The sequence below is a fragment of the Syzygium oleosum genome, unplaced genomic scaffold (genome assembly GCF_021117445.2).
Source record: "Syzygium oleosum isolate NSW1041296 unplaced genomic scaffold, Sole_v2.1 Sole_v2.09, whole genome shotgun sequence".
Classification (NCBI taxonomy): domain Eukaryota; kingdom Viridiplantae; phylum Streptophyta; class Magnoliopsida; order Myrtales; family Myrtaceae; genus Syzygium; species Syzygium oleosum.
Genome location: NW_026607493.1, coordinates 606,871 through 619,477, shown reverse-complemented (window position 1 = coordinate 619,477; position 12,607 = coordinate 606,871).

Genomic DNA, 12,607 nt, shown 5'->3' with positions numbered 1-12,607 from the left:
GGCGGGTTTAGAGGTAAGTATTCATGAAACGGTCCAAATGGCACATCATAAAATACAGCTTTACCGAAGCGTTGATCTTTTAGTCATTCATACGGTTCGCATGGCATATCATAAAAGACGGCTTACTAAAGCGTCGATCTTTTGGTCATCCATATGGTCCATTTGGCACATCATAAAAGACGGCTTACTAAAGCATCGATCTTTTAGTCATCCATACGGTCCATTGATCATGAACGTGGATTTTCTCTAAATCCATACCTCGCGTGACAGCGGATTGATTTTATCTTTTTAGGAGTCGCCACTAACCTAAGTTGGGGGTCGGCTAGAAAACCCAACCGAAACGCGGGAGTTTCGTTTAAGTTTCTACGAAAACCAGAGATCATGAGTTTGGGAACTAGCTTATGTTAATATTTCTATTAACGCCCTTTCGGTACCGCTAAACTTAACATAGCTATTATCTAAATTGTCATGCATTTATTTTTTTACCATTTTTCATGCCAAAATCTTAGTCCACTAGGTGATCATGCATTTTATTTTTGTGTCTTCATTTAAGATTCTAAACTAATCCTATCTTAGTCTAGAAAGGAAAGAAACAAACAATTGTATTGAAAAGCATTGTGCAAAGTAAACACTCAAGGTATTAAAAGGACGAGCTAATTCTAAGTGCGAGAAAGTAAAACCCTCAACTCGTCGGGTTTTTATTACAACACAAATTGAATACAAATTGAGACCGGATTGGACATCGGTCTATTGCCACCGTCAAGTGAATACAAACTGGGACCGGATTGGACATCGATCTATCGCTTTGATCTTTTACAATTTTGGACTATCCCTTATGTTGTGATATAACGCTGAAATGACATGATCTTGTAAATTAAGTCAATGCGAAAATACCAGAGAAATAAACGAGTAACGATAAAGGACACTAGAGATTTACGTGGTTCGGTTCGAATATCGGTACCTACATCCATTAGGAGAGCTAGTAATAAATAATCCACTATAATTGGAGAATCAGAGTTACAATTCGCTTATACACTCGAGTATTTTCCACACCTAAATTTAAGTGTAAATTCAAAGTGTTTACGAATAAATAACTTAATTGGACAATATAAATTCACTACACAAATCAACACGTGTTCAAGCCCAAAGCAAAATGCTCTCGTACGATCAAATTAAAGAACGTCGTACGTACTTTACTTTTGTTCTCGCGCGGTGTCCTTCCCTAAGAGCTTCGTGGGCGTTCGCGGCTAGTGCGGCTCGCTCAATACCCTATTCCGTTCGGCAACATATACATAGGCAGAGTCTTCCTTTTCTACGTCTCTAATAGAAGGAGTCCATGTACGGTTCTGCAGGAGATAAAAGCAAAAGAACCCTTGCTTTCTTTCTTGCTCAGACAATGACTATTTTACCCCCACAAGAGAAATAGATATAATAAAATAAAGTGTGCCCCTAATTTTTTTTGTCTTTTAGTGGCCTTCTTTATTTCTCTATTTGTGCTGCCAAGAGCCCCTCATCTGAAATCAGCCAAATACGAAGGAGAACTCAAACTCGAGACATAAATTCAACATCTTCCATGGATCGCTTCTCGGGTGTCGGTGTTTATATTCATAAGATACATTCACGACAAATAATGCATAAAAGAACAACTAAAGAAAGGTAATGATGCAAACAATTCACTAATCAAATATGGGCCTCAGGATTGGTCTTTGCTTTACATGCATTTTGATTCACCCACCCACTTAATCATATAACATTATTTGATTAATGGTTAATGATAACGGGCTACCATTTACATTCACAAAACGGTAATTCATATCGATTAACCCCTAAAGTTGAGTTCTAAGTGACCTTAATGGGCTACCCGTTGAACATGCACCGGACCTAATATACATCTAACAAACACATGCATAGCAATGAGTAAATCATGCATTCAGGCCCATGAGCCTTGTTTCTCAACCAATCAAGCAATGGGAAGTGGGCCTCATAAGAGGACCACTTAATCAATCATTAATTACTAAATTCGGACCCATTCTGTTTGAGTATGATTAATCAACCTAATGATATCAAAATGAAGTGATTAAGGTGTCGTTAGAAAGCTTATGTCATGAGAATAAAAAGTCAAGAAGACTACTTTTCCTAGTTCCCCACCGATTTTCATGAAAAAGATAATTCTACCCCCTGTGACAGTCTGGACCCGGTTTGAATTTGAATTCAAAAAAATTGCGGGAAAAATAGTGACCGTTATCAAAATCCCACCAAAATTTTTAGACAATTAGGATCTCCGTGTATGACAGTTTTCCTATTTTGAGTTTTTTCTGAAAAGCCCTCCAAATTTGTATAAAATTCTGTTTTCACCAAGGATTCATTTGTGAATCAAGTTTTAGGCCAAGAGGGCCTTATCTGAGACTTTTAGCAAATTGACCCCATAAAAATTGCTATTAGGCCCTCAAAATATCTATTCTACATAATAAGGCCCTAATGAACAACTTTGTAGTTTTGAGTTTTCGCAAAAGAGGACTCAAAGTTTGTCAAATTAGGAGAAACATATTTTGGATTTCAAAGAAAGGAAAATCAGATCAGAACACAGATATTTACTAAATCATAAAAATTCCTTTGAAAATACAAATGAACTCATATTTTTATAAAATTTTTGACAATAGAAAGCTCTCAATCTCAGTGTGAACTTTAATGAAGAACATTTTTTCAGATTTTGAATATAAGAATTTATAAAAATCGAAGAACACATGAAGGTCATTTAGAAACTCATCTGTTACCAGAACTATGCCTAGATGACGTTGCTAATTGTCCTAACCTAACATATTTGGAATTTTATGAAATTTTTACAGTGAATAGATATGAATGTTCTCGACAACTTTTATGAAGAAATTTTTCTCAAATAATGAACAAATAAAATCAGAAAAATCATCCAACCGAACAAGGTCATTCAGTATCACAGAATAATAGGACACAACATTATCATTCCAGATTCTGATCTCGACTTTCGAAGGAGTTTTGACCTAGCAAATGAAGTCCAATTGAGGCATACAACATATCAAATTGAAGCTCTCGACATATTCTACGATTCTCTAGTTGATCACTTCTTCAGATTTCGACATTTACGAGATGAAATCAACATTTTAAGCATGCAGACCTCATTGTGCACGATTTCACGGGATAAGATCTAAGTATACCTACCTTGTTTAATGATGTTGCTGAGCTCAAATGAGCTATTTTGGCCACCAATGATCTCCGGAATGGCGCCAAATATAGCTTCCGATATCTACATCACAAGGTAAGAAAATCAACATGAGATTGCGATCCAAAGAATAAGAAGTAAAATCAAGCTTAAAGTGGAACTTCGGTGGCTTTTCCGGTGGAAACCGGCCACCACAGCTTCGAGATGAAGTTGAGGATGCTGATAGCAAGCCTCAAACCGCCTAGAAAGAACATCGGGATGCCAGAATCACCATGGAAGCCGGCTAGATCAATCATCGGCTCGGTTGCCGGTGATGTAACCGAGAGAAAGATGGAGCTGATCAGAGGTGCTCCGGCTACCAGCAGCTGTGGCCAGCCTTGCGACTGGCTCTGGGACATCCGGAGGGCAGCCGGAGTAGCAGCGGTGTGCCGGAAATCGGCCGACAAGTGGCCGGCGTGAGCAAGGAAAGCTCACGGCCAAGAGAGGAAAGGGAGAGAACGCGAGATAGAGAGAGACGGAGACAGATGAGAGAGAAAACATATTTGGAAAAATGAGAGTCGCCCTCCAATTTTGGAGGGAAAAAGCTTATATACCCCCCAAACTTTGAATCCTAGCCCTTAAATCGATCTAATGGCTTATAATGCATTCTTCATGATTAAGAATATTACTTAAGGGTTAAGAAAAGGTGACATGACATTATGGATGGCCATGATCAATTCTAAATGAATGGCCATGATTAATTTGCTTACCCCCTAAGTAATTTGCTTAATCCTTAACGAATGACATTTTAGTAATTTCACTTAGGGGCATTTTTGTAATTTTCATTTAAGGGCATATTTGTCATTTTGGGTTCAAAAGGATGTGGCCGACCTTGGCTGGTCGGAATGGACCGCTGGCCGTTGGATTTTCGATCGGAAAATGGTCGATCCGATCGGACCGGTTCAATTTGGGTCAAACCGGGTCAAACCGGTTTAACCTGAGTTTGACTGGGTTGAACCAGTTCAATTCTCAGCCCAATTTGTTCTAATTTTGTGCAATTTAATCCCTATCATGATTGATTGACCTAATTAATATTGAAATTGATTAAATTGGATTGAACCAATTTGAAATTCACGCACAAATTGATCCAATTTAACTTGTTTAACCCAATTGTTCTTTGATTTGAGTTAAATTGCATGGCCAAGCTAAACTAACGAATTTAATTGAAGTCTGATTAGCCAAATTGAGCCTCAATTCATCAAATTGTATGTTAGTCTAGAATGGGTCAAGTTGAATCGCACTAATTGGACCAATTACTCTTAGATTTCTCAATCATTAGATCACTAAATTGATCATATTGGCTCAAATTCATGTGAATCTTCCAAAATTGATTTCGAATTTGGATTTCATATAAGAAATTAGGCTCATTCGTGTCTTAATTGCGCAAATCATGATGAATTGATCAAAATTACTGATTGGGGCCTAAATAGGGGGTTTTTGCGCTTGGCTTGGAATTACAAAATTGGTTCCAAAATTGAATGTAATACAACCTCTAAATCAAATGTTGTGAAGGAAACTAACATAAAAATGAATAGAAATGAAGTAATTTCATTTTTGGCAGATTTGAACAAATTCCGCAAATTGGGGAAAAATTGATTCTAAATTGATTTTTGCAGAATTTCAAATCCTAAAGTCAAATTGAATGTAAAATAAGATGATTTTGGGATTATTGTATTTTTTAATTTTTTTGATCAAATTTAATTTTTTTTGGGATTAGTTAACTTTTTCACTAGGAGTTTGATTTTGTGATCAAATCTTTGAATTTTTCTGAAATTTCCACTTTTAAAGTGAAATTAAACTCAAAAGAAATCTTTTTATAGGAAAAGCCCCAATTTGACCGGAGTTGACTTTTGGTCAAAGGGTTGACCAAAAAGTCAATCCAAAAGTCAACCGTATGACTTTTCGGGTTTTCGTGTGAAATGAATAGAAAATTATTTATAGAAGCTAAATTCACAAATATAATTGAAAAACGACACTTTTTGTTTGATAAATGGACTCCGTCACGATCGGAGACCCAAATCCCGAGTTTTATGTTTTTTTTTTAATGACACGTCGGCTAAAAATTAGGTGTCAACAACTGCCCCTCTTTGAGTGGGAGTTCAAAGAGGTTCCGCTCAAAGATCAATTTGCACTTGCAAATTTTTAGTCGACTCAACTTGGAAAATGAAAGAAAATAAAGACAAAGACATTTGATTAGAGTCTTACCTGAAGCATTTACCATTGGCCATTTGGATTGTCAGCTCATTTATGTATTTCTCTCTTCTCTCTCTCATATGGTAGAATGAAGGAAGAAAAGAAAAAGAAAGGGTTTTGTAGGAAATCTATGGTTTAAGGATAACAAAAAACCTAAAGGACAAGGTTTAAGGATGACCAGGAACCTAAGACAAGGTTTAAGGATGACTAGGAACTAAAGACAAGGTTTAAGGGTGACCTAGAACCTAAGACAAGGTTTAAGAATGACTTAGAATCAAAGGTAAGGTTTAAGGGTGACCTAAAACCTAAGACAAGGTTTAAAAATCAAAGAGACGATATGAAAATCAAAAGCGATGCATGGTTTAGGATAACCAAAAATAAAAAAATGAGGGATATGATTTAGGCTGATCAAAAACCGATCTACTGAGGAAAGATATTTTGAAAAAGAGGGAGTTCCGATATTGTTTAACAACAAATCAAGCGGAATTATTCACATTTTGGTAAAAGACACTGATTATCAAAATTCTTAAGAGGAAATTTTAACAAAATGATCTTTGAATAACCACCTAAAGGTTAGATCAAAAATGCCAAATTGGAAATAACCTAATCAAAAAGGTCTTTCGCACTAGCTATCATAAAGGCTTTGATTCCCATTCATTGATGTTGGAAAGCTATTCAATTCTCACTGGTGATGCCTGTGACATTCTGAAATCTGACCTACTTGGGATTTATGAAATGGATGATTTTATGGACGTACTTGTAGTTAGATCTCACCCGAAACTGATCACTCCTGGGATACTAACCGATAGGGAATGGCTAATTAGGGATTTAAATTCGCGCGACCAAAGAAACTTGATCATGAACCGACTTTCGACTATGAAAATTGTCGAGGTGACATTTTGAGCCAATGTAGGCCGATCCAAGGATAGTTAGGGATCAGTTCGCCGCTGTCATACGAGTGGATCGCGGGTGATTCCGCTTGACCACGAGATGAATTGACGAATGACCCCAAACCTATACCAAACGATCGTGCCCGTCGGAACTAGCGATCGATCCTCGCGATTAAGTGACAACCGAGGTCGTCACGACCCGAGTGAACTTAAACGTGGCTTGATTCAGTATCGGCCACGGGTCAAATGTGTGAATTTCCCCAAAAGCCACCCGTTAGTTCGAGATACGCTCAAGTTACGTTAATTAAATTTAATCATTAATTAGAGACCAAGTTTGGGCATTGGAAATTATGAAAGTCACGACAGGATAATTAGACGACGTTGTTATTGGCTTAGTCAACCTCAGATTTGTCCGGATTCTTCAGAAAATTCGAATTCTGGCGAGAAATGGAAAATGACCGTTTTACCCCTGGGACTTTGTTAAGGCCAAGTATTATGGGAGAGGGGCATTTTGGTCATTTCACACCAACTTTAGAAATAGAAATTTTTGGACAATTTTGTCCTTGGAAATTTTGTGAAATTTCAATTTTGCCACTGGATATTTTTGGCAAGGATTAATCTAGACCGTTGATCTTAGGATAAGATCAAATCGTAGCTGTTGATTTGGGAATAGAGAGGATGGTAGGATGGTCATTTGGCCAAGGAATTAGATACCAATTATTGCCCTTAGCCTATTTCTCTCTCTTTTTTTCTCTCTCTCTCTCCCTCACTCTCCCTCTCGCCCAACTCCTCCCCACCCCGCTGTGACTGTGGCCAGCCGCCAAGGCCAGCCGTCGCCGTCGCTTCCCTGCCGAGCCGGATTAGCCGCACGCCGGAGCAATCGCCGCCGCCGTGGCCACTCGCCTCACACCACCACGCCTCACCGTCACTCTCTCTCTCCCCTGTTTTCCTCCTCACCGAACACCATCACAGCTCTCATTCGGTTCAGCCCCAGCTGAGGTGAACCAGCAGACCGTCCAACCACAGCCGCCATCGCCGTATGCCGCCATGCAGCCGCCGCCGTCGCCGTACGCCCGTCGAGTGGCCGCCGGCTTGCCGCCCCTCCCTTTAGCCCGAGCTAGACTAGGATTACAAGTAAGTGGCCTCTTAAACCTTACTTAGGATATCGGGTATCGACGAACTTGATTAGGGGTTGAATCGGGTTGATTAGTGACGGTTTAGGGGTTAATTAGTGGCTGTTTAGGGGTTATATTAGTAGACTGATTTGGAGACTGGAATTGGCTGAACTGTGGATGAATTTGTGATGTTTCGAGACTGATTTGATGCTGAGTTGAGTGCTGGAAATCGTGGCGTGAAATGAGGAGCATATGGTCCGATTTAGGGACTAATTGTATCGGTTTGGTGTATTGTGTTGCAGCCGGTTTGTGGTGATTGTTATGGCTGGAAATAGACTTGGAAATGTTGAATTTATGCTCATGATAGTGGCTGTGATTATGGGTCCAATGGCGGCCTTGTATGCTCGTTGGATTATGTAATAATTGACTGAAATGTGGACCGTTATATGCACGCATGGGCTGAATTGAATTGACTGGAAATTGGCCATGTTTGGGTGTTAATTGAGCATATGAAATGCGTGAGGTTCGATGCGTGCATGGGCTGAATTTGATTGGCTAGTAATTTGGCATGTTGGTGTGTAAATCGAGCATGATCGTATGAGGTTTGAGCGAGTGAATGAATGAGAAAATTGTGTGAAATGTGGTGCGTGTGGCCACGAAAGTCCCTGAGGCGTGTACTATAACGCGGGGAATTGTGCCGTCCTGAGGCGTGTACTTTAACGCGGGACGATGCCCGGTATTACTGAAAGACTGCCAACCTGAGGCGTGTACTTCAACGCGGGTTGTGCCGTAGGTGAAGGATGTTGAGCCTGAGGCGTGTACTGTAGCGCGGGCAAGAGACATAGCCTGAGGCATGTACTGTAACGCGGGCTAAGAAGTGTTGTGAATATGAGATGGTCGCGTGTAGACTGTGAATTGACAGTGGACCTAAAGCATGTACTGTAATACGGGTCGCTGGCAAGTCGAATGAAAATAGTGTGATGAGGCATGAATGAGTGTGTGAAATGTGGAATTGGAAATGCCATACGTTCGACTTGTGTTTCGGGCATGAAATTAATTTGCAATGTGCATGTGGTTGGAAAATTGTGTATTTGAGACTAACCTGCAGATTGCGCGTATCAAAAACCTAGGTAAGTGCAAATTGTGTGCCTGTTATGTGGTCGTTGAATGTGATTGTGTTTGGACTTGTCTGGAGGTACGCGTTAGCCTAGGTGGGGTTTAGGGTGTTTACTTGCTGAGACGAGTCTCATTGTTGTTTCAACCAAACCATTTCAGAACCCCGGTCTGAACCATGAATCTCCCGCCGCCGCCTCAGCGTTTTGGAATACCGATGCACACTGACCATAACATTGTAGAGTATCCGATAGACGAGAATATGACCTGGATCAAGCATACTACCATAGTCTGGGTAGACATAGGGCAACCCCTCTGGCAGGCCCACACTTATACCGCCTGGTGCTTTTGGGACGGGATGGACGAGTTTGGTCCTGTCCGAGGCTTCGATGTTCCTTTTGACGGAGTAGGGGATTGGGATCCGTCGGCCATACCCCCTCCTGACGGTGAGATGACTAGTTTGGAGACTAGCCTAGCATAGTCCGGACATCAGCCCGCACCTGCAGTGCCCGAACCTTCGGTGGCTGAGCCTGATCCGGAGCCGGAGGAATCACAGACAGGGTATGATCCGATGGATGTGGATCTAGAGGCAGTGCCAGAGGAGGAACTTGAAGAAGAAGAAGAACCAGAAGAAGAATACCCCGAAGAAGAGCCTGAAGAGGCGCCGGAAGAAGACTCAGAGGTGGAACCAGAGGACGAACTAGAGGATGAGCCAGAGAACGAGCCAGAGGAAGAGCCAGAAGAGGAGTCTGATGAGGAGGAACGGATTGAGATTCCGCTAGAGTCGGGTGATGAGGATAACCCGATTAAGATCGAGGCTGATTCGGAGTCCTCAAAGGAGCAGGTGGCTCAGAGGGATTCAGACTCGGGTTCTGGGGAGTCAGATTCGGAGTGGACGCCATCTAGAGGGCGTAGGGGCTAGTTTAGGGGTTTAGTAAATCTTTTGAAGTATCCCATTTTTGGAGTTAGGGTTTACCCCGGGCTACTGATCCTTTTTGATATCACTGGTGTAAAGTCTAGAAGTTCGGTGTGCATGTATATTATGTGGATTGTAAATGGTGGATATTGTATAAGTTTGAATCGGAAATAGATGTATATTCTCTATTAGCCCTAGTTAATTATTGTCAGGGTGTTTGTGGCTTTCGCTAGTGCTTTATCTCTAATGTGTTGTTATGTGGGGTTGACGGCGTTTTCTGGGACGTCGCATTAATTCGACCAAAAAGGGATGCCACGAGCTCGATGGGGTTCGGGGCGTGATAATGCCTCACGAATCTATGTCAAAGGTTTTTGAAAACGTTCACATTGAATACAAATTGATTGATCAAAAAGGTTTTTCAAAAGGACCGTAATATAGGCTTAGTCATGGGCTTACACAAAGGGTTTTTACTTTGAGGCTAATAAAAGAAATATACCATCAACATCTTCAGCGGGTTTACAAGTCAAGAATCTTGAAGATCAGACAAGATATGATTGCTTCCACTCCTTTTAGCGGTAGCTCCCACATGAGATTCTCATTTCGACTCGAATCATCCCAATCGGAAGAGACTTTCAGATGTGGATCGCAATGTCGGTTCGGGTGAGGCTTAAAAGGCTTAAATTTTTCATACAAGGAAGGGTTCGAGGAGTTGGTGATTATCTTGGCATCATTGCCATCACACAACTTCATATTAGTGTGACTCTTGAAATTTGACTTATCTTGAGAGTCCTTTAATCAATACACATGTGAGCTTTGCTCTTTTTCCTAAAGAAGATCGTACTTGCAATGGATGTTTTTGCAATTGCAATGAATATTGTTGAACTTGCAATACTTTTCTTGCTTTTGATGTAATTTTTGCGTGGGCTTAGGCCTTGCTTTTACTAGACACACTACTTTTGTAAGCCAATTTTTTTTTACTCTTTTGCTTTTCTTTTGAGTATCTAAGACTCTTGAGATGCTTTTATCTTTTTACCAGCATTTTGCTTTGATGGTAAATCACATGTATTGCCCCAACATGGAGAGATAATCACCACTCGAGTTTCAAAAAGAATTGCATTAGGCTCAAATTGGCTAAGCAAGGGATAATTGTGTTTGGGTAGAGAAATGAATGCTTTTCTTCACTTTGGGATGCTTCGAGCTTTCGGTGGAATTCACTTGGAGCTAGCACAAGAAGATTAATGCAAGTGAAAGCAATGAAATCTTTCTTAATCCTTTTGCTCCAAACATGATCAACCAAAACCTCCTATTTTACCCAATTGTGGGGTGGTTCTTGACAGCGGTATTTTGAAAATTCTCCTTATTTGGCTCAAAGTGGCTAGCAAATGATAAAATGAGTGTTTAGGATAGAGAAATGAAATGCCTTTTATCACTTCAATCCATGTATTCAATGTGAATGAACCCTATGTCCTAGGACATGGTTTTTTCGCTCAATTTTCTCAAAATGGATATAGAGACGTGTTTGATCAAAGGTTTGCTTTTTATCATCCTAGGCATTTCCATTTGGCACTTTTGAGAAATCCCTTTTTTGTTTTTTCAAAGGATCATTTGGTTAAATCTCCCGTCCATAGGGAATTTTGATAAACCAAAACACTTGGAAATGATTTTAAGAATAATGATTCGCTGACTCCTTGGGGAATTTTTTTTTTTACAGGATCTCAAACTTGAAAAACCTTTTAGATAGAAAAGGCCCTCACAAATAGGATTTACTTCCTAAGCTCTAGGGAGAAGATTGATTTTATGTAGCTGCTTTCTCGAGGTTGACTCTTTGGGGTTTAGAATAGTCTCCTTGGGGAATAGCTGAGTACCTGCAAAATGAACAAATATGCAAAAATGCTATGTACGCATGAGATGCATAATACAAATGTCTTAAAGTGGCTCGGATTCAATCCAAAAACAGCTAAAAGGCTTTTTATTCAAGGAAAGTATTTCTTGACAGCATTAACATTTACAGGTTTTGGCAACTCTCGGCCATCCATTTCTACAAGAATCAATGCTCTGCCGGGTAACACCTTCTTGATGACATACGGTCTTTCATAATTGGGGGTGAACTTCCCACGATCCGAAATGATGGGTAGGACTTTCCTCAAAACCAGGTCATTAACCTCAAAATGCCTGGGTTGAACCTTACGATTGAATGACTTAGCCACTCGTTTTTGGTAGTTTTGTCCATGGTACAGGGCTTTTACCCTTTTTTCATCAATCATGTTAAGCTGTTCAAATATTTGTTGAATCCATTTTGCTTCAGAAAGCTTTACTTGTGAAAGTACCCTTAATGAAGGAATTTCCACTTCCACAGGTAAGACTCCTTCCATTTCATACACTAATGAAAATAGTGTTGCCCCAGTCGAAGTGTGAATAGAAGTTCGGTAAGCCGTTAATGCATACGACAACTGATCATGCCAATCACGGTAATTTTCTGCCATCTTGGACAAAATCTTCTTGATGTTCTTGTTTGCCGTCTCCACAGCTCCATTCATTTGTGGGCGGTAAGGAGAAGAATTCAAGTGACGAATGTGAAACTTATTGAGTAGCTCATCCACTACTTTGTTATTCAGGTTTGACCCATTGTCAGTGATAATTGCTTCTGGAACCCCATATCGAGCGATAATGTCACGACGAATGAACTTTACCACACTTTTTGCAGTCACGTGGGCATAAGAATTGGCTTCGATCCATTTGGTGAAGTAATCGATAGCCACTAGAATGAAATGGTGTCCATTTGATGCCTTAGGATTAATTGATCCGATAATGTCAATGCCCCACAATGAGAAAGGCCATGCCTCAGACATTTGATGTAATTCATTGGGAGGAGCATTGATTTTATCTCCATAAACTTGACATTGATGGAAACATCTAACATGTTGAATACAATCGGCTTCCATGGTTAACCAGGAGTAGCCTAACCTCATGATCTTCCTTGCTAGAAGGTGGCCGTTCATATGAGGACCGTATTCTCCTTCATGTATCTCCTTCATTAATAAATTGGCCTCTTTAGTGTCTATGCACTTCAGCAGGACCGAATCAAAAGATCTTTTATATAAAGCACCTTCGCTGAGAAAGAATTTGGAAGCTAACTTAGTCAAGT